This window comes from Lampetra fluviatilis, chromosome 79 (genome assembly GCF_964198595.1).
Source record: "Lampetra fluviatilis chromosome 79, kcLamFluv1.1, whole genome shotgun sequence".
NCBI classification, from domain to species: Eukaryota; Metazoa; Chordata; class Hyperoartia; order Petromyzontiformes; family Petromyzontidae; genus Lampetra; species Lampetra fluviatilis.
The window spans coordinates 1,347,168-1,369,440 of NC_136353.1; the positions used below are offsets into that span (position 1 = coordinate 1,347,168).

At 52.0% G+C, this 22,273-nt stretch overlaps 1 protein-coding gene across 2 annotated transcripts in view; it reads right to left on the reverse strand.

Moving 5' to 3' along the window:
* The window catches only part of LOC144953623 (uncharacterized), a 64,945-nt gene that overhangs the window by 41,374 nt on the left and 1,298 nt on the right, over nucleotides 1-22,273 (reverse strand). The gene's annotated exons all lie outside the window — the stretch shown is intronic.

The following is a 22,273-nucleotide window of genomic DNA, read 5'->3' on the forward strand; positions in this document are numbered from 1 at the left end:
CATTTATTCACGCTTGTTCTTCAATTTCAGTGACTTAGTTAACTTTGGTATAGATTGGCGCTGTTTTCCGTCTGTTTCTAGCAGCTTGTTTGCTCATTCTAGATTTGAAGTTTTCGTGACTGCAGGGATCCATACTCTTTGGTTCTTTCGGTAAAGTCACGTAAGTATAAAATAAAATTAATTAAATCACGACGTTTTCTGGCGCAACACAAGCGTTCGTCATCAGGTGGGACAACCACAGCAAGAAACAATTGCTGAAGTGGGCAAAAGGGATGCTTGTAACAAGATGCTATATAGGTAAGAGAGGGGGGAGGAGCCAGGGAGGGGAGATAGAGAGAATGGGGGTGTTGGGTAGGGGGAGTGGGGAGCTGCAAGCTCCGACACGAGCACGACAAAATGCCGGGGCTAGGAAGTGAGCGGGGCTGGGGGTAGCAGGCTGAAGAAACTGGAGATGCGGATATGAAGGCAAACTATAAAGCAGTTAAGGTTTTACCTGGTTAATAACATCCTTCCAATGATTGCTCAATTTATATCCATCTTCTCGGTTGAAGTTATGTCTATGTTTATATATCTGGATGGCTTCATGAACAAACCTTTGATAGTAGCCCGAAGGTTTGCAGAGCACCTTGGTCTCGAAAAAAAACAATATAATGAGAGCCCACAGCGCTATAGCAATGGTCATTCACGGCGGAGGTAGTCCTGCCGTGTTTCAGATCTGCATTGTGCTCGTGAACACAGTCCGAGACATGTCGTTTCGTTTCCCCAATGTAACAATCACCACAGGTGCAACTTAGTTTGTAGACTCCAGGATATTGCATGTCAGGAATGACATCTTTCACAGATGGGATTAGATCATGGATTTTGTGTACTGTACTGAATCGGACCTGGATCTTGTGTTTTTTTTTATTTTGGAAATATTTTTGGTAACGCCTGCTATGTATGGTAACGTGATGGTTTTATTGTAACGTCATGGTTTTGTTTGCTCATGATCATTTACTGGCAGGTGAGGCAAGTACTGGTGGTTCTGTATTATTTATGTTCAGTAAAGATATCTAAAGTGCTAACTTTACCCTCAATATATTGTTAATGTACCTGTTAAGCTTATTAGTTAAGGCCAGGTACTACAGGCAAAAATAATAATTTTTGTCCAGTTTGTCAATTTTTATATTTTTTTATATTTTGCCTGTAAATTGTAAACTTTCATAACATGCACACAATTATTACCAGTAACAAATTTTATAAATAGTTCGTTTTTACGATTGTATACAAACTTCGCCAAGTAAACAAAGCCTTAAATTACCGGTTGTTTGCATCTTGCATCGCCATTTGTCTCCGCTTTTAATAAATAACCTAGTTGAATTGTATATTATTGAAAAGCTTATTCTCTGGAGCAGATGTTTAGCTTAGTCATATATGGCTATTTACTTTGCTGTCATGGCAATAAGAGGGGGAACACAAGTATAACTCTCAAATCTCATTGCGACAAGCATCACAATGCTAGAACTGGCATTGCGATTGTCTCAAAATGACATTTTGCATGCCGAGTTTCACAACTCATGTTTCATAATAGGTAAAGCCACATAATTCTATATACTGCTTCCTACTTGAAATAACTAGAAATGTTCAGAGGGATTTTTTTCATATCTTTCGTTATTTTAATTTTATGTGGTATTATATCAAATAAAAATAGGCGAAAAACCAGTTTTTTAACATGTGTCAATTGTATTTTAACATAATTCACTGAAATAACAATATTTTGACAAAAGCTTATGTAAATTACCAACCAATTAGGTATTGATCACATTAAAACAAACGAAAAAGTTATGACTTCATCTACTAAGTCATTATTGTGTTTTAAATAATATGCAATGTTTTGCTTATTTAATGAGATAACACGTAATATGCATAAATGAATGGGGAGAAAGTCACAATACAAAAAATCTTATATTTTTGTGAAAATGCATCTGGTAATTTTTCATTCAAATAAAAGGACAGTATTTTTTCTTGCCTATTCACCTGTAGTACCTCCCCTTAATTTAGTTAAGATTAGTTAAGATGAATTTTACCCTTTATCAATGTTAGTTTTTCTTTTGGGTTGTAACTCTCTGCTGCCATCAATGTGTAACCAAAATACTGACAGATTAATTCAGGTTTTGCATCAAAGTAATAATGATTTCTGATTGTACTGTATGGTGCAGGTGAAAACTGACTGAATATGGCCACTGGTGAACAAGCAAGTAACAACACACTACCAAAGCGACCATGGTTGGAGTGCATCAGCCACTGTTCTGATGATACAGATAAGCTGGTGTCACCACAGAGTGTTGACTCCTGGAGAACTCTGCTCAGGGCAGCTCAGATACGAAATCATGCACCAGTTTTGAAACTGGCAAAATACATTCCTGAGGGACAAATTACAGAAATTTACTACCACAGAAAGTGTCGCATTATCTTCACTATGAAGATAGTTCTTGATGGCATCCTTGCAAAAGAAAAGCAAAGTGCCAGTGGCTTTGCTGAAGAGAAATAATCTAAGAGAACAGCTCGACATGCCACAAGTACGTCGAGGACTTATGACACGGAGTGCATATTTTGTCAGAAAACCAACAAATATGCCAAGGGAAAGAATACGAAAGAAGTACTGGTACAGTGTCGAGAACTGCGAGCTGATGCAAGATCAGGAGTGCAACCACAAATAAAACGGACAGCAGAATCTTTGCCATTGTGAGTAGAGACCTTGTAGCAGCTGAAGGGCACTACCACAGGTCATGCTATAGACTGTACACCAAAGAGGAGATTCCAAAGAAGAGGTTGCCAGCAATGAAGATAATTATGCCACAGCCCAGTACGAAGCTACTATGAATCAGTCATACAATGAGTTGTTCCTCTTCATCAGGATGGAGCTTTTTGGCAATGCTTAAGTGATGACAATGACTGATCTCACTTCTAGCCGCGTTGAAGGAGGTCCTCGAGAACAGCGCATGTACACGCATCATGGAACAGTTTGAAGTCTACTGCGAGTTCCTCAGAGGTGGAAACGGCAACCTCTCGACTTTCTGGATGTCCTATTTGGACATGGTTGAAATCTTGTTGGGGCTTATCCGAGCATCCAGAGAGGGAGACTGGATGCTACACTTGGCAAGCATTCGAGCAATGATCCCATGGTGCTGCGCTTATGATAGGATTAATTATAAATGCTACCTCCCATACTACTCTAACCAGATGTCTCAGCTGCCCATCACACACCAGATGTGTACACGGAATTCATGGAAGGAGGCTTCTCAGTTCAACTGTGCTCCACAAATCCCTTTGGCCGAATCCTTGTTGACCACGCTATAGAAGAAACGGTGAACAAAGACACCCAGACAGCTGGAGGGACAAAGGGATGCAGCTTGAAGCCAGTAGCCATGGCCAAATATTACCTAACAGCTGAGTACAGAAGCATGTACCTCAGACAGCTGAGAGACATGATAGGTCAAGGCAGGTCCAAACTGTCCCATCCAGATTTACAGGGTCCAAGGATCAAGAGAGATTAAGCAGATGTCCAATCTCTCATTGACCTTATGGAGAATAACTGGATCAATCCTATGTCCCCTGATGAGAGCCTCTCCACTGGCACCGTGGTTCCACCTGATGTGACCAGGGATATCTTGAGAGCTCTTGAGATGGGAGAAGAGGCCTACCAGGTATTCAGGCAAACAAGGTTAGCTGAGGACCCACCATCTGTGAAATTCCACGACAAGATGACCAAGCAAAGTCTGAAGACATTTTCCAATATCAGCACAAAAACAGCACATGTAAAGAAAGCACAGAATGTGGTTCTGAAAGCAGATGCAAAACTGTTCAGCCACATGATCCTGGTGGCTGAAAGCAGGAAGGTGAATATGAAGGATGTCCTTGCCCACCCACTGGGTCCACTGCTACGGGCACTGGCAAATGCTGATGGGTCCCTACGAAAAAAAAAACAAGGCTGTACTTGCCAGAGAGCTTGAAGAGAATGTGTCTCCTGTAGAAGACTTCTCAACCCCATTTACTTCCATCATTGATGGGATGAGCCTGGTCCTTAAAATGAATGGCAGCAACAAAACCTTTGCACAGGTGGCAGAGTCAGCCTTGACCCAGGTCCTCCACGAGGGGGCACAGAGTGAGATGATTGATGTTGTTTGCGATGTCTACCGACAGACTTCGATCAAAGATGCTGAACGACCGAACCGGGTGCAGACACCACTCTCCAGTACAAGAACCTTGCAGGGGGACACCACGTCCAGCGGTGGAGAAAATTCCTGTGCAGTCCCTCCAACAAGATCTATAAACCGCGTGCGGTTTGTAGTTTCTGGTGGAAGAGCGGAAACTCCCACTATACAGAGAGATGCTGCATGGCAAGGTGTTGTCCATGACCTGTGAGGAAACCTGCGACAAGTTGGCAAAAGATGAGTGCGAGGAAGTAGCAGAACTGCACTCCACGCATGAAGAAGCTGACACCCACATTCTTGGTTCTTTCGTTAAAGTCACGTAGAAGGGAAATAATAAAATAATACAAATATTTTTTTTTTAAATTCCCTTCTACGTGACTTTACCGAAAGAACCAAGAATATGAATATCTGCAGTCACGAAAGCTTTAAATCAAAGCTGACACCCGTCTGCTCCTGCATTGATTGCATGCAGCAAATGTGGGCTCAAAGGCAGTTATCATCAGAGCTGAGGACACTGGTGTCATGGTGCTTTGTCTTGGATTCCAGAAGGACGTCACCTGTCCCATCTACCAGAAGTGTGGGACACAGAACCGCACGCGGTTTGTAGATATCAGCAAACTGGCAAGGTCACTTGGAGACAGCATCTGTGACAGCCTAATTGGCTTACACGCCTTCACAGGCTGTGCCACTGTCAGTGCATTCGCCGGTCGAGGGAAGCTGAATGCCTTGAAGACGGTGAGAAAGCACACATACTGCCAAGAGACTTTTAGTCGATTGGGGCAGTCATGGAATGTGAGTGATGACCTGTTCCAGAAAATTGAGCAGTTCACCTGTCGCATGTATGTTGCTAATAGCAGCAATGGGGAGGTGAACGAACTGCGCTAACAGCTCTTCTGCACCAAAAGGGGAGAAGTCGAGTCCAGCTAGCTGTCACCATGCAGAGACTGTCTCTTCATGCATGTGTAGTGGTGGTGTTGACGTGCGCCGACTGTGACAGTGATGGATCACGGGGCGGCGCGGGGTGCGGGGTTGGGCACGCGTTGTGGGCGTGGTGTGGACGCGCGCGCCGGGAGTGACAGATGACGGGGCGGCGCGGCGTGGGTGGTGAGGCACGCTGAGATGTGGGAAAACAGGATCGTAGCCAGCGCCCAGTGATTGGTCGAATAGGATGGGTGCTCGCAGCGACGTCCGCAGGTGGGGTATAAAGGGGGACGCGCGAGAGCACTCGGGGAGAAGTTACCCAGTTGAAGACCAGAAGACGGAGCTGAAGACCTAGTACCCCGAGACCCCTAGTCCCGCCGTCCTTGTAGGGACCGGGGCCCTGTGTGGCTCGGAGGCGAGACTGTGGGACCCAGGGTCCGACGCCCACGTGGGTCGGGCTGGGGACCCACAGTCAAGACGGACACCCCGGGCAGGGAGTGTCCCGAGTAGCTCAGTGGGCGTTAGTCACCAGGGTAGCTAAGTGGGTGTTGGTCACCCGAGTAGCTCAGGGGCGTTAGTCGCCGAGTAGCTAAGTGGGTGTTGGTCACCCGAGTAGCTCAGTGGGCGTTAGTCGCCGAGTAGCTAAGTGGGTGTTGGTCACCCGAGTAGCTCAGTGGGCGTTAGTCGCCAGGGTAGCTAAGTGGGTGTTTGTCACCCGAGATACTAAGTGGGTGTTTGTCACCCGAGATACTAAGTGGGTGTTTGTCACCCGAGATACAAAGTAGGTGTTAGTCACCTGTGAACGAGTTTGGTAAAATAAAGAGTGTGTTACCCGTGAAGTCGTCTCCCGCCGAGTTACTACATTACAACTGGCGTCAGAAGTAAACCTGTCTTCAAGAAGTATGGACACGAGGAAGACTACCCGTACCCACGAGCGAGGTCGGGACGACGACGGCGTACCGGGGACACCAACCTCGGGAGGAGAGGACGAGGAGTTGCCGCCGATGCAGCACTTCGCGGTGATGGCCGACGCTCCGCTCGCCTCCGACACCAGCCTCCAAGACGCACACTCCCGGTTGGCGGAGTTGCTACTCGCCGCCGCCGCTGTCTTGGCGGACATCTCCGTTCCGGCGAGCGGAAAAACGGCTGCGGGGTTGGTGGAGAAAGCGACGTTGGAGGGATCCCGCCAAAAGGCGCTTCGCGCCAAAAGTCTGGAAGTTGCCGCCGTTTTTGAGGGGCCGCCATCGATTGGCGGGAAGCACGGACACCACGTGGCCGGAGACCTCCGCTCAGCGCAGCCCACGTCATCAGCGCGCGCCGGAGCTTTCCATTTTGCGCCTGACAACCGAGCCGACATTTTACACAACTACAGCGGAGCGCGGGAAAATCTCTCCGACGTCGATGACGATCGGGTCCTCCAGCAAAGATTGCCCGCGCTGTCGGCGTTCAAGGCGGATGGGGGCGACTGGGGAGCCTTCCAACGAAGGTTCCTCGCTCATCAGGAGATGTCGGGGTGGTCCGACACCACTGCCCTGCGTGCATTGCCAGCGATGCTCGACGACGACGCGCTTGCAGCCTTCACATCTGCTGCAAGGTCGTCCCGCTCTACGCTCCAGGCCGCACTACACCTGATGGCGAAGGTGTTCGGACCGCCCTCCACCTGTCGCCACCAGTTCTACGATCGGCGGAAGGTGGCTGGAGAAACGACGCTCGCCTATCGCACGGCACTGCTCGCCTTGGCGGACGCAGCTTTTCCCTGCATGGACAAGGAGGGGAAGGATGCCATGGTGACGGAGCAGCTGCTGGCGTTGGCCCACGAGTTGGGGGTCCCCATCAATGTGGCGGACGAAATGGATATCTGCTCCCTGGCGATCGCCACGAGCATTCACGCATACGAGGTCCTCAAACGCAAGCCGGGGGTCGTCTGCAAATGGGCGGGGAACGCGGCACTGGCCGCCACAATCGCCGAACCTCAGCCAGCTGCGGATCAGGAGCAGGCCTTCGCTGCATCGCGTCCGGGGGAGTGGAGAACGGGAGGTCGTTCGCCCACACGTTCATCCCGCAAGCTGGAGCAACCGAAACCTACGACGTCCCTCGTCGTCTGCTACAACTGCGGCCTTCGGGGTCACGTCGCAGCCGGGTGCCGGGCCCCGCGTCAGCGCGCCACAGGACCACGTCGGGACGACGACCAGGCCCACAAGTCATCCCAACAAAACCCGGCAAGTCGCGGCACCTCACACGTTCGGTCCACAAACACGGCACATTCGGGTCGCCGCTTGGCGGTGGGGGGTTCGCGGCTGGGTGCCGGGGGTTCACTTCGGCGAGGGGGGTCCGTACACGGCCCGCAAGCAGTCGAGTGGTCCGAATTGGCCCACAGGATAGTGGCTGCGTCGGCCGGGTCGTCCGTGGTAACGGGGTTTATTGACGGGGTTGAGGTCCGGGTGCTTGTGGACACGGGTGCGTCGGCCACTATCATCTCGGACCTTATTTATAACATTCTTCCCGTCCAAAGTAGACCCCTTCTGCCAGTAGACGTGCCATTTTATGCGGCGAATGGGGGATCCCTGGGGATCATCGGCCAGATTCGGGCGACTATTTGCATTGGTGACATCAAATTGGCGGGCCCTATTTTTGTATCATCATCGCTGGCCGTTCCCTGTTTGCTAGGTACGGACTTTTTGTCCAAAATGCCCATCAAAATTCTCATAGATCAGGCCTGCATTGAGCTTCCGTCAGGTCGGCGGGTTGCGTTCTTGACGAGCCCTACCAAAATACGCACGGTTTGTGCGACGGTGCAGGCGCTGGCAACTCACACTGTACGGGTGCCCCCGGGATCGCAAATGTTGGTACCCCTTCGGTTGAGGAAACCACTCGAGGTGGGTGCGGAGGCACAGGGGGTGCTGTTGGGGCCGTCTAACAGGGCCAGAAGGGGCCTCGACTTAGCGGTTGCTCAAACCATGGTGAGAGGGGACAGTGAGCCGTTCGTAATGGTCCTGAATACGGGGTCGCGGCCGGCCGTAATTGCGCAGGGAACGGTGCTGGCTCACGCCGCGCCGCTACCCGTTGAGGAACGGCTCGTGGCTCAAGCAGATTTCACTGTCGAGTCGCATCCTCCAAGTGATGAGGGGACTGAGTGGTTGGACTCGTTGTGTGCCGGTTCTGCTAACTTGTCCAAGGTGCAATTGGGAGCATTGAGGGGTTTGCTACTCGAGTTTGCTGACGTGTTCAGCAAACATAAGTACGATATCGGCTGCACTGACCTGTTGCGCCACCACATAGCTACAGGGGACGCGGCCCCTATTCGTCAGAATCTTCTTCCGGCTCAGCCCAGCCGAGAAGGAGCATGTGCAATCGGCGGTTAATGATATGTTGGCGGCCGATATCATTTCGCCCTCTTCTAGTCCGTGGGGTGCTCCTATTGTCCTAGTAAAAAAACAGGACGGGTCCTTGCGGTTTTGTGTCGATTTCCGCCGCTTAAACAAAATCTCGATGGCGGATGCGTATCCGCTCCCCAGGATGGATGAGTCGCTGGATGCCTTGGCGGGAGCACAGTTTTTTTCCACACTCGATCTGCTTTCCGGATTTTGGCAATTGCCACTCGATAACGAGTCTAAACCTAAAACCGCTTTCCGGACACCTGGTGGCCTATTTGAATTCAACCGTTTGCCCATGGGCTTACATTCCGCTCCCGCCACGTTCCAGAGACTCATGGAATTGGTTTTGTCGGGCCTCCAATGGGATACCTGTTTGATTTATCTCGACGATATCATCGTCTTCAGTCGGACTTTTGAGGAGCACCTCCAGCGACTGAGAGCGGTGTTCCTCAGGATGCGTTCCGCTAAGCTTAAATTTAAACCAGCTAAATGTTTTATGCTTCGGGAATCGGTCAGGTATTTGGGCCATATCGTGAGTCGTTCAGGGATCTCGACGGACCCTGCTAAGACGCACTGCGTCAGCTCATGGCCAACGCCAACCTCGGTCACGGAGGTTCGCAGTTTTATTGGTTTCGCCTCCTATTACCGTCGTTTTGTCAAGCAGTTTGCCACCATAGCCAGGCCCCTGCATGCTTTGACGGCTAAGGGTGTGCGGTTTCACTGGGGGGCGGAAGAGGAGGCTGCGTTCTGCTCCCTTCGTGACGCCTTGGTGCAGGCTCCCCCCTTGTGTTACCCCGATTTCACACAACCGTTTTTGCTTGACACAGATGCCAGCAACACGGGTATCGGGGGGGTGCTCTCACAGGTGGTCGGGGGGGTTGAACGGGTGGTCGCCTACGGTAGTAGAGTTCTTTCCCCCGCCGAACAACGCTATTGCGTGACTCGTCGTGAATTGTTAGCGATTGTGTTTTTTACACAGCAATTCAGGCCGTATCTTTACGGCCGTCATTTTACGGTCCGTACGGACCATGCGGCTCTACAATACGCTATGCGCGTGGCACAGCCATCGGGCCAATTGTCCCGATGGTTGGAGGTCCTTCAGGACTACCAATTCACGACGATTTACCGCAAGGGATTGCGACACTCAAATGCGGACGCCTTGTCGCGGTTGCCACCGTGCACGGACTGCACATGTTTGTTGGGATCGGCGCGGTGCAAACCCCCGGTCGCCGGCACCCCGGGAGTTGCGCTCGCCGCCACTGACACCCCGGGAGTCGACGCCCCCACGGGGAGGGATTCGCTGTTGTCGTTGCCCCTCATTGAGTGGGGCCGTCTCCAAATGTCCGACAGCTCCCTACTTACGCTACGTCGAAAAGTTGGCGCTCCCGAGGTAGGGGATGCGCGGGTCGGTTCCTGGGTGTGCAGACAGGGCCTTTTGATGAAGTGGGACAACATGTCCCGGCGTCACGTGCTCGTTGTGCCTGTTGCTATGCGGGGTAGGGTCGTTCTGGCAGCTCATGAACGGCTCATGCATCTGGGTTTTCACAAAACGCTCGCCCTAATCCAGCGAGACTATTATTGGCCGGGGATGGGTAACGACGTGGCGAATATTCTTAAGGGATGCGTAGGGTGCGCCAAAAGAAAACCGCCACCATTGGCAGCTAATCCACCGCTGCAATCCATTCAAGTTTCGCGCATAAACGAATTGGTTGCGTTGGACATCTTGGGGCCCTTTCCTGCTACACCAAGGGGAAATAGGTTCCTGCTGGTTGGCGTAGAATACTTCACCCGATGGCCCATGGCATGGCCACTCGCCAACCAGTCGGCTGCAGCGGTGGCGGACGCCTTCGTCCAGGGTTATGTTTTGGACAAGGGCGCCCCCGAACGCTTGCTGACGGATCAAGGAAAGAATTTTTCGAGCGTTTTGTTGCGCGAGGTGTGCGACCTGTTGGGTACAAAGAAAGTGCGTACTTCCCCCTACCACCCGCAGACTGACGGGATGGTTGAGCGTCTGAACAGGACGATTACGTCTATGTTGTGCCAACAGGTCTGCGACGATCAGGTTGATTGGGACTTACAGGTGCCGGGGGTACTCGCGGCCTATCGAATGGCCCCTCATGCGGCGACGGGGTTTTCCCCATTTTTTCTTATGTATGGGCGGGAGGCCGATCCGGCTATGGACGTCCAACTGGGGATTTCCCAGCCACGTGCAAAATCTAAATTGGCAGACCACATCAAATTTAATATCGCCAAATTGACTGAAGCGCGGGAGGCGGCGAGGTTGAATTCGCGGTCTCGGCAAATCGCGAACGAGAGATTGCATGGGCGGAGGGTGCATACGCATGATTGGAAACCAGGCGATAAGGCCTGGCTGCATTGTCCACATGCACCGTTGGCTACGTCCCCCAAGTTGTTGAGACCTTGGAGGGGACCGGTGGAAATTGTGCGGGTTGCACGACCCCAGAGTATACAGATTAAATGGGAAAAACGCCGTTGGTACGTGCACCCCTCCCGACTGAAGCCCTATGCGGCACCGTGTGACCCCGTTCTGTGCCGTAACGACCGGGCGTGTGATGTGACCGTCGACTCGGGGAGGGAGGTGTCGCAGGCTGATCCTCACGTGTCTCCACCTGACCCACCCCCAGGTGCCTCGGGCTTGACGGCTGCTGACCGTCGGGAACCTGAACCCCGCGGCACGCACGGGTCCTCGATGCCTGGCCGATGTCTTCCTGAACTGCCGGCACCACCGGACGTTCAACCGCGTCTGGTGCCGTACGACGGACCGGCAAGGCGGACTCGGGCTAGGGCACAACAATTTTCATGAAGACTTTTTTTCTTTTTTTCGACACTGAGCTCGCCCGGTGTTCCCCTCTGCCGGGGTAATGTCCCGTTGTAGGGACGCTCGGAAAGAATGGGACGCTGCACGAGTCGAGAAGAGAAAAAAAAAAAATTTCCATTTATTTTTCTTTCTGCATACACATTGCTATTGTCACTCGCCGGATTGTATATATTGTTCTATTGTCGCGGTGGCATTGGTTGATGGTTGCGGATGGTAGTGTTCGCGTCGTGTTGTGTTGTTACGTTAGTTGTTGTTCTTGTTGTTGTGTTGTGTTACGGGGCACACAGGGGGGTTTGTATATTTTTATAGCAGCCGGGTCGGCTGCGAGCTATGTGGTAGGGGGTGATGTAGTGGTGGTGTTGACGTGCGCCGACTGTGACAGTGATGGATCACGGGGCGGCGCGGGGTGCGGGGTTGGGCACGCGTTGTGGGCGTGGTGTGGACGCGCGCGCCGGGAGTGACAGATGACGGGGCGGCGCGGCGTGGGTGGTGAGGCACGCTGAGATGTGGGAAAACAGGATCGTAGCCAGCGCCCAGTGATTGGTCGAATAGGATGGGTGCTCGCAGCGACGTCCGCAGGTGGGGTATAAAGGGGGACGCGCGAGAGCACTCGGGGAGAAGTTACCCAGTTGAAGACCAGAAGACGGAGCTGAAGACCTAGTGCCCCGAGACCCCTAGTCCCGCCGTCCTTGTAGGGACCGGGGCCCTGTGTGGCTCGGAGGCGAGACTGTGGGACCCAGGGTCCGACGCCCACGTGGGTCGGGCTGGGGACCCACAGTCAAGACGGACACCCCGGGCAGGGAGTGTCCCGAGTAGCTCAGTGGGCGTTAGTCACCAGGGTAGCTAAGTGGGTGTTGGTCACCCGAGTAGCTCAGGGGCGTTAGTCGCCGAGTAGCTAAGTGGGTGTTGGTCACCCGAGTAGCTCAGTGGGCGTTAGTCGCCGAGTAGCTAAGTGGGTGTTGGTCACCCGAGTAGCTCAGTGGGCGTTAGTCGCCAGGGTAGCTAAGTGGGTGTTTGTCACCCGAGATACTAAGTGGGTGTTTGTCACCCGAGATACTAAGTGGGTGTTTGTCACCCGAGATACAAAGTAGGTGTTAGTCACCTGTGAACGAGTTTGGTAAAATAAAGAGTGTGTTACCCGTGAAGTCGTCTCCCGCCGAGTTACTACATTACACATGTACAACGAGCCAACTATCAGGCAGCAATCTGGAAGTGCTGTATGCAGGCTAACCCTGTGGTGCCAAGCCCTCCTGAGTATGGATGGACAGACGATGATGGTAAGCTGGCCATTTACTGGTTGCATTCCCCACTCACACCAGATGTGGTCTTGGAACTGCTAGCATGCAAGTGTGTGCGTTCATGCAAAATGCCAAGCTGCACGTGCCTGTAAAATGGACTGTCATGCACAGCAATATGCAGGTTACAAAAACTGCAGGATGATCCAGAACCTGACTTTGAACTCGGTGAGTCAGATGACGAGATAGACGAGCAGTTTGAAGAGTGACACAGGGTGGTGATTCTGATGGTATTACTGTGGTAGCAGTAGTATACATTGATGCACAGTGTTGTGATTCTGGACTTGGTTACCCTTGTTAACACCATTTAAGTACACACAGAGCTTGATAACAATAATGTAACCTTCTTCACATATACCCATCACTAACGATATATATATGGGATCACATGTATCATTGAATAAGTAAAAGCGAATGTCAATGTTTATAATGTGCAAGTAGTTCCTTACCTCACTATGGTATTCCTTATGATCCTGTTTTGTGCATTTAAACCAATAAAGACCAATTTGTGACCTAACTGGCTTTTGTCTAGGTAGTTTTTCAGTAATATTGCCCATTTCATCGTTCCAGACGCCTGTTATAGGGTGTGGGTATAAAAGTAATTGTAACTACAACTAAGCTGCCACTCCGCAAAGGTTACCATATCAGAATATGTCCCGCACACATGGAGGATTACAAATATCATTACTAGACTTTGCCACCTCAGGTGGTACCAATAGGTATTTTTGTTGGTCTGGGCCCATGGACTGCAACCAAGTCCAAAGGCTGTTGCTGCGTTGAGTCGCTCAGAGCGCCGTTGAGAGCAAGCGACTAAATCCAGAGACTGCTACTGCATTGAGTTGCTGAGAGGGCTGCAAAGAGCAACCAACGAAGTCCAGAGACTGCCTCTTTGCTGTGCTGCTCAGAGCGCTGTTGAGAGCAACCGACCACGTCCAGAGACTGTCGTTGCATTGAGTCACTCAGAGCGCTGTTGAGAGCAACCAACCAAATCCAGAGACTGTCGCTGTGTTGAGTTGCTGAGAGCGCCGCTGAGAGCGCCGTTGAGAGCAACCGACCACGTCCAGAGACAACAGCCGCGTGGAGTCGCTCAGAGCGTCGTCGACAGCACAAAACCAAGGCTGAGGTTGATCCTACTGTAATGCGGGCGTAAACGACCTCCCGGAAGTGACGTCATGGGGGGAGGAGTTACGTCACGTGGGGGAGAGGGTAAGGGTCTATAAGGGGGTAACCGGAAGCAGTCGGGGGTGATCGGGGACTGGGAGAAGTGAGAGGCCACGCAGGGCGAAGGGTGAGAGAGAGTGGCGAAGTCGCCACACACCCGAGCCACGAGGATCGGGCACCGTCGGCCAACGGTGACCGACCCCGGGGCAGGAGGAGCAGCGAGGAGGCTGCAGAGAGCAGCGGGTCTGCAAGGGAGGAGTCGGCAGCAGGGGTCTGCACGACGTGACAGCGGCGGGGCTGCTAGGAGGGAGTTTGGGCTACGTGAGCGACAGCAGCCTGGGGGCTGCAGAGTGAGTTTGGGCTACGTGAGCGACAGCAGCCTGGGGCTGCAGAGTGGAGAGTATATAGGGGAGTACCAAATAAAGGACACAGGACAGAGAGAAGCGTCCGAGTTTTTTATTACACTGGTGTCAAAGTGTAACGGTATGGCTAAACAACTGAGAAAAAAGAATATTCCGTCTCCGGCATCGGCTTCATCTTCCGACGACGATGACCTCCCTCCTGCGGTGGATCCGACTCTGGCAGAGGAGGAGATCCGTGCTGGGACGAGTGCGGGTCCAAGGGTCCAAGATGTCGCCGCGTCGGCGGACCAGTCTGCACCAAAGGACGCGGATTTGAGATGGAGTCAGATGGCGGAGCAACTTGAGACTCTCAAGAACGTGCTTGCACAGTTGTGTGCGCTTGTTACACCGAGGACGGCGTCGGAAGGCGATGTTGGTGGACCGCAGGAGCCCGGGTTGTCTTCAATGTCGACGCCATCAGCCACGCGGCATGAAGACGCCATCTTGGGCGTGGCGCACAACGAAAGGCGGGAAGCCGCCATTTTGGGCCCTCCGCGACGGAAGGCCGCCATCTTGTCGACACCACGCTGCGACGCCATGTTGAACATGCCACCGGAAGAGTCAGCGGCTGGAGGGAACGCGCCAAGGCGTCGCAGTCGTCACCTAACGACTGTCAAGGAATTCTCCATCGGGGGCGATTGGAGTGCGTTCGCCTGCAGATTTTTAGCAGCGGTGCGATCGGCGAGGTGGACTGACGCCGAGGCATTAGAAGTTCTTCCGACTCTCCTTGATGATGAGTCCGTTAGATTCTTTCGCTCTATAAAAGCCGCAAAGAAGAAAACATTGCGTGGTGTGTTCGACGAAATGGCTGACGCTTACGAGCCACCGGATGACGCTCATCGCCGGTTTGCGCAACGACAACGCGCACCCGAGGAGTCTCCGGTGGCGTATAGGGGCGCGGTACTGGAGCTGGCAATGGCCGCATACCCGGAGATGGAGCCTGACCTGTTGGAATCTCTCATCCTGGGGAAGATGTTGGAGTTGTCCCGGGATCTCGGCATTCCCATGCCGGTGTGCGGTCACGAGAAGCTCACATCCCGGGCTGCGGCTAAGTGTCTGGACGCCCAGTTCAACCTGCGCCGGTGGAAGCAGGTTACGGCGTGGACGGGTGGGCCCATCGTCGAAGGGGGAGCCGTGGGTTGGGACCCCAAGAATGCTGTTTATGTGCCGGCCGACAGGAGCCCGCAGGAGCTGTCGGCTGCCGCTGCTCCGTGGCCGGAGCCGCGGGCTGCGCCGCCGACACGGTCGCGTCGGGACGGGGCGCCCGCAGCAAGGCGCAACAACATCGACTGCTTTCGCTGCGGGCGTAAGGGCCATTATGCCAGGGACTGCTGGGCCCGCGTCCCGGGTCCGCCCCAGCAGGAGGCCTCGACAGCGGCCGCTCCAAGGAAGGATTCGCCAGCACAGACGAACCGGCCGTGACGGGGCAGGGGAAAGCAGACCCAGCTCGGGGTGTGCCTACCACGGCTGCGGAACCCTTGAGGCCCGCAGCCCTTCCTACCCCGCCGCGGGCACGATCGCGGGACGCCTCTGATGCTGCGCCTTCGAAAATAGGGGACCGGGACGTTGCCAGGCCTCCAATAGCGACAGACGAACTTCGGCCTGGAGCCGATTTTGTCGCTGCGGTCACCGTGGCTAAGTCGGTGAACTACGGGGTTGAGTAAATGAACCTTATGGCGGGACCCCGGGGTCCCATACCCCCTATGGCTCTCGCATAAACTGCTTTGCGACGTAATTGTATGTCTGTTGAAGGCGAACGATACGGCAATCTCTTCCTCTAGACGAGCTCTACGCGATGCGCTATTCAACGTTTTGTTGATGACTACGGCTGCGCTTGGACGACACGATAGCAGAATGACCCGCGCCAGGCGGGTCACGGCGTTTATGTGCGCGGTGGAACGGAGTCGCCAAAAATTAATTAATCAATTACGATCTTAATCAATTACGATTTTGACTTCCGTTTATTCGGGACACCGGGGTCCCGCCATAGGGTTCAAATGTCCTTGGTTGTCCTGAAATTATTGCATCGATAGGGCGTAGCAAATCAAAGGCGTCGTTAATACACCATGGAGACACCCTGGGTTCTCCACGGGGACACCACGGAGACACCACGGGGACACCACGGGGACACCACGGGGACACCATGGAGACACCATGGAGACACCCTGGGGTCTCCACGGGGACACCCTGGGGACACCACGGGGACACCCTGGGGACACTAGGTGAGACACGGAATGAGACACGGGATAATATACGGGGTGAGACACGGGGACACAGGGGGACATGAAGACACGGAGACACAGAGACACGGGGAGATGGCGACATGGCGAGACGGGGACCTGGGGACACGGGGATACAGAGACACGGGGAGATGGAGACACGGGGACATATACACGTAGAGAGAGACACAGAGACACGGGTTTGAAACACGGGGTGAGACACAGGGACAGCTCTCTGACCCTTCTAGAACATTGCTAGAATACACATCGAATTCACATATACACATTTACACACACAAGCGAACACAAAGGTCCCCCGTATCGCCTTATCAGGCTGTAGGGGCAAGTGCTGTTAGTAACGAGGAGCAGCGGCAATAGCAATGCCTATGAAGGCACCACGCCCGCCCGGCCGCCTTTGTCTCCCCCAGTGTCCGATGTTGATACTGGACACACCGCACCAAGTACTCGTTCAAGGCTGAGTCGACCTAGGGGAGTCCCAGGACCGATTCAGGAATTCTCTGTGAGCGGAAATCGAAGTCGGGTCTTTGAGGCGGGTGGCGCCACCGCTCCTCAACACATGTGCGCACGCACACACGTGTAAACACACGCACACACGTGTAAACACACACACACGTGCGCACGCACACACGTGTAAACACACACGCGCACGCGTGTGTGTGCGTGCCGTGTCAGCTGGGCAGTGGAGCCTCATGAATATTCATGAGAGGAACGTGAATAATAAATGAGGTCGTGAATATTGAATGATGTCATTAATAATTCATGAGGGTGAGGCGGGTTGGTGTTGGTGGTCCAGTGGTGAGGATTGGGAGGATGGTGATGATGATAGTGATGGTGATGAAGATGGTGAGGATGGTGAGGAAGATGGTGAGGATGGTGATGATGATAGTGCTGATGATAGTGATGGTGTTGATGGTGAGGATGATGGTGAGGATGATGGTGAGGATGGTGATGATGATAGTGATGATAGTGATGATGATGAAGATGGTGGTGAGGATAACGGTGAGGATGGTGAGGATGATGGTGAACATGGTGATGATAATGGTGATGATGGTGTTGATGGTGATGATGATGACGATGGTGTTGATGATGGTGATGATGGTGAGGATGGTGATGATGGTGAGGATGATCTTTGTCTGTGTGAGTTTGGGTGAGTGAGTGAGTGGGTGAGTGAGTGAACGGATAGGTGAGTGTACGAGTGGGTGAAATATTGAATGGATGAGTGGGTGGGAGAGTGAGTGGGTGAGTGTATGAATGGGTGAGTGATCGAATGGGTGAGTGTATTAAATGGGTGCGTGGGTGAGTGAGTGTGTGTATGAGTGAGTCTGTGTCTGTGCCACTGGGGAAGACAAAGGCGGCCGAGCTAGGGGTGGTGCTCGCCACCCACCCCCTCGTGTGCCATTGTGGCGGCCTTAATAGGCGCTGCTACTCGCTACAACAGGACTTGCCCTTACATTACTGTGTAGGCTACCTGGGGAATCTTTGTCCGTGTGCAAGTGTGCACATAGGGACTGCTGCTACTCGCTACTAACGGCACTTGCCCCTACAGTCTCTGGAGGTTACACGTGGGAGCTTTGTCTGGGTGTGTGTATATAGGCACTACAGATATTCGCTGCTCACAGCATTTGTCCCGACAACCCTGTGTAGGCTACCTGGGGGAGCTTTGTCTGTGTGTGTACATAGGCACTGCTTCTTTTCGCGACTAACAGCACTTGCCCCTACCGCACTGTGGAGGCTACCTGGGGGAGGTTTGTCTGTGTCTGAGCGTGCGAGCTGCGTACAGCACAGAGGCGGTGACCTTCCCTCGTCATTGGGAGCCTGCGAGAGGGAGTGTGTGTGTCACTGTGTGTTTGCGTGTGTCACTGTGTGTTTGTGTGTCAGTGTTTGTGTGTGTCAGTGTGTGTCAGTGTTTGTGTGTGTCAGTGTGTGTGTCAGTGTTTTCGTGTGTCAGTGTGTGTGTCTTTTGTCTCTGTGTGTCAGTGTGTGTGTGGCTTTTGCCTGTGTGTGTCAGTGTGTGTGTGTGTCTTTGAGTGGGGAGTGGTAGTGTAGCGGTGAGCGCGATGCGCTATAAGCCCGGCAACCCGGGTTCGATACCCGATCATGGCCAACACCACCATTGACGATTATCTGAACCGGGCCTCCCCTCGGTCGGCTCAGCCTCAAAATGAGTACCTGGTGCGGTGTGTAAACATCGCCACTGGGGAGACAAAGGCGGTCGGGCGTGGTGTTGGCCACCCACCCCCTCGTGTACTGTTCCGGCCTTCATAGGTGCTCACTAATAGCACTTGCCGCCACAGTATGTTAAGGCTATACGGGGGATCTTTGTCAGTGTGTGTGTCAGTGTGTGTGTCAGTGTGGGTGTCAGTGTGTGTGTGTATATGTGTGTGAGCTTGTGTGTGAGTGTGACTGTGTGTGCCAGTGTGTCTGTGTGTGTGTCTGTGTTTCAGGAAAGGGCGGTCCTGCACGGATGCCATGTTTTCTGTTCGTCTGCTACAGCAGAGGTGGAGGGAATTCCAACAAGACCTACATCTCTGCTTTATTGACCTGGTCAAGGCCTATGATACCATCAGTAGGCCTGGGCTCTGGGTTGTTCTTCGTGCTTTCGGAGTCCTTGACCCTCTGCTCACGATCATTAAGGACCTTCATGATGGTGAGCGGGCCTGAGTAAAACTACGTGGCCGGGAGTCGGAGCCATTCCCTCTACACCTTGGGGTGCAACAGGGATGACCTCTGGCTCCAACATTATTTAACATCTATTTTCACCACGTAGTTCGTGAGACCTTCAATAACTGTACCGGAGGAATTTCCATCTAGTACAGATATAATGGGAGGCTGATCGATGCCCGGATGCGGTCAAGAAATGGCTCCATATTGCTCAACCATGTTATGTATGCCGATGATCTGGTGATTGCTACTCACTCAGAGGAGGAGTTGGAGGCGCTGCTGCTAAACCTGGAGCTTGCCACCAAGAGGTGGGCCTTACCATCAGCCCCACCAAAACTAAGCACCTGCTAGGGTATTTTGTACCATCGGACACTCCATCCCCACAACTCCCAATCGGTGATGGGGCATTTGTGGAGGGAGTGGAGAGTTTCCCATACCTTGGCAGTGTGCTCATGACCGGCTCTGGTTTAACAGCAGAGGTCTCACTCCGAATCAGTCTAGCGGCAATATCTTTTCATCGGTTGCGTCACGCTGTGTGGAAGCTACCTGGTCTGTCGCTCCGCACGATGCTTCGGGTCTTCTCCGCCATAGTCATTCCCTCCCTTCTCTACACTTGCGAAACGTGGACCCCCCGAATGGAACATCTTCGCCGGTTAGAAACATTTAGGCTGGCCTGCCTACGATCCATGCTGGGTTTAACCAGGCTGGGTTGTGTAAGGAGCTCACACATCCTTGAAAGATCTGGACAAAGTCCCATCGGTGAGCTCCTCCGGCAGGCAAGGCTGCGTTGGCTGGGCCATGTAGCCCGCATGCCAAGCCACCGCATGCCTAAACAGCTTTTATTCGGCCAGATCGAGGGGGCTAAACGGGCGCGGCACGGGCTAGAGAAGAGATGGAATGATGTGGTACAGGAAGATGTGGGACTGAGTGGACTTGCCAATGACCGGTGCCAGCGGTTTCAAGATCGGCCTCTGTGGAGGAGGCTCGTGAAGGACGCTGCTGGGCAGTTGGAGGCAGTCGCCCTCCAACAACAACGGAGGGCGGAGGAGCGACGCTCACAACAACGAGCGGAGCGCCGGGTGGTTAAAGCACAGCAAGTTGGCACAGTAGGGGGCACAGGTGGTGCATCAGCCACTCATCTCAGTCAGTCGATCCGTGGCACTTGGGTCTGCCCCGTGACCTCCTGCCAGCGGGCGTTCGACACTTCACGTGGCCTCAAGGTGCACATAGCCTGGCATAAGCGTCGTGGTGACGTCACCGCCACTTAGTGGCGAATGTCGGTTGTTGTTGTTGTGTCAGTAGTAGTGCAGCTACTAACCCGGCGACCCGAGTTCGATTCCCGCTGACGGCCATAACCACCAGTCACGATTATCTGAACCGGTCCTGGGCCTCCCCTAGGTCTACTCAGCCTCAAATAAGTACCTGGTGCGGTGTATAGTAAACATCGCCACTTGGGAGACAAAGGCGGACGGGCGTAGTGCTGGCCACCCTCCCCCTCGTGTGCCACAGTGCCGACCTTCATAAGCGCTACTAATCGCTACTAACAGCACTTGCCCCAACAGTCCGTTAATGCTACACGGGGGATCTTTGTATTTCTGCGAGTGAAAATTGGTGATGCTGTAGCTGCTGCTTTTAATGATGATGCTGCTGCTGATGATGCTCATGATGCTACCGCTGACGATTCTGCTGATGATGATGCTGATGTTGGTGATGCTCAGGATTCTGCTGATGCTGCTGCTGTTGATGATAATGCTGCTGATGATGCTGATAATTATACTGCTGCTGATGATACTGCTGCTGATGATGATGATACTGCTGCTGATGATGCTGCTGATGATACTGCTGATGTCGCTGATGATGATACTGCTGCTGCTGTTGATGATGCTGCTGATGCTGATACTGCGGCTGATGGTACTGCTGCTGATGACACTGCTGCTGATGCTGCTGTTGATGATGCCAGATCCACGTGACCCCACTCTAAGCCGCTTTTGTGGAGCTTATAATGCGTGACAGGGGCCAGGGTAGCTTCTGAAACGATAAATAATAGTAGTAAAGTGAATCACCTCAGGCGAATGATTAGTTTTTTTAATCATTTTGTGATAATTATTTTATTATATTTTGAAGTATTGTTTAATATTTTGTAACATGTTTTAATTTTTGATACATTAGGCAATTTTTTTATAGCATTTTTATTTATTAAGTTTGAAAAATATATTTTTTTGACAATTTTTCGATGTGTTTGATACATTATTATTTATTGGTTTTATTATTTTGTGACAAAAAAAATAAAATTGTATTACTGTTTTTTAAATTATTTTCATAACATTTATTATACATTTTAAAACATCTTTTGACTATTTAAAAAAATATTTGTTTTTACTATTTTTTTTATCTTGTGATTATTTTTTGACTATTTTGTGATTATTTTTTTTATTATTTTGTGATTATTTTTTTTTATTATTTGTGCGTGAAAATTTGTCGTGAGCGATTTTGCTTCTGATTTTCTTTTTACCTTTATTCGGGTGTGTTTTGTGAATTGTGTTTGTGTATTGTGTTGTGTATGTTCTGTATTGTTTGTGCATTGTCTGTGTATTGTATTGTGCGTTATATTACAGTGTGCATTGTGTTTGTGTACTGTGTATTGTGTAGTGCGTATTGTGTTGTGTATTGTGTGTATTGTGCTTGTGTAGTGTGTATTGTGTAGTGTGTATTGTTTGTGTATGGTTTGTGTATTGTTGTGTTTGTGTTGTAACGTTCTGGGACCAGTCCGCGCACGCTACAAAGAGCTTTACAAATAATCGGATTTCCCCTGCTGCGATATAAACAAATATCCCGATAATAGTAAAATAATAATTTATATGTTATTATAATATAAATAACATAAAAAATCACCTGACTCCCGCCATATTTCGGAATATTTATTTTATACTGTAGGTGAGCAATCCGATGATCTGTAAAGCTCTTCACTCACAGATGTCCAGTTAGTCGACCTCGGCGTTGTCCACGCAAGCTCCCCGCTAATCCATATGGCGGGGGGTCAGGATGGGGGAGGGAAGGGGGGGGACTAGTGGGGGGTTGTGGGGGGGGGTACCACCCCTAGGTCCACTCGGCTTGAAATGGGGGTGGGGGTCACGTGACGTTAGTGCGTGGTAGCGGTCAGCGCAACGAACCTGGCGACCCGACTTCGA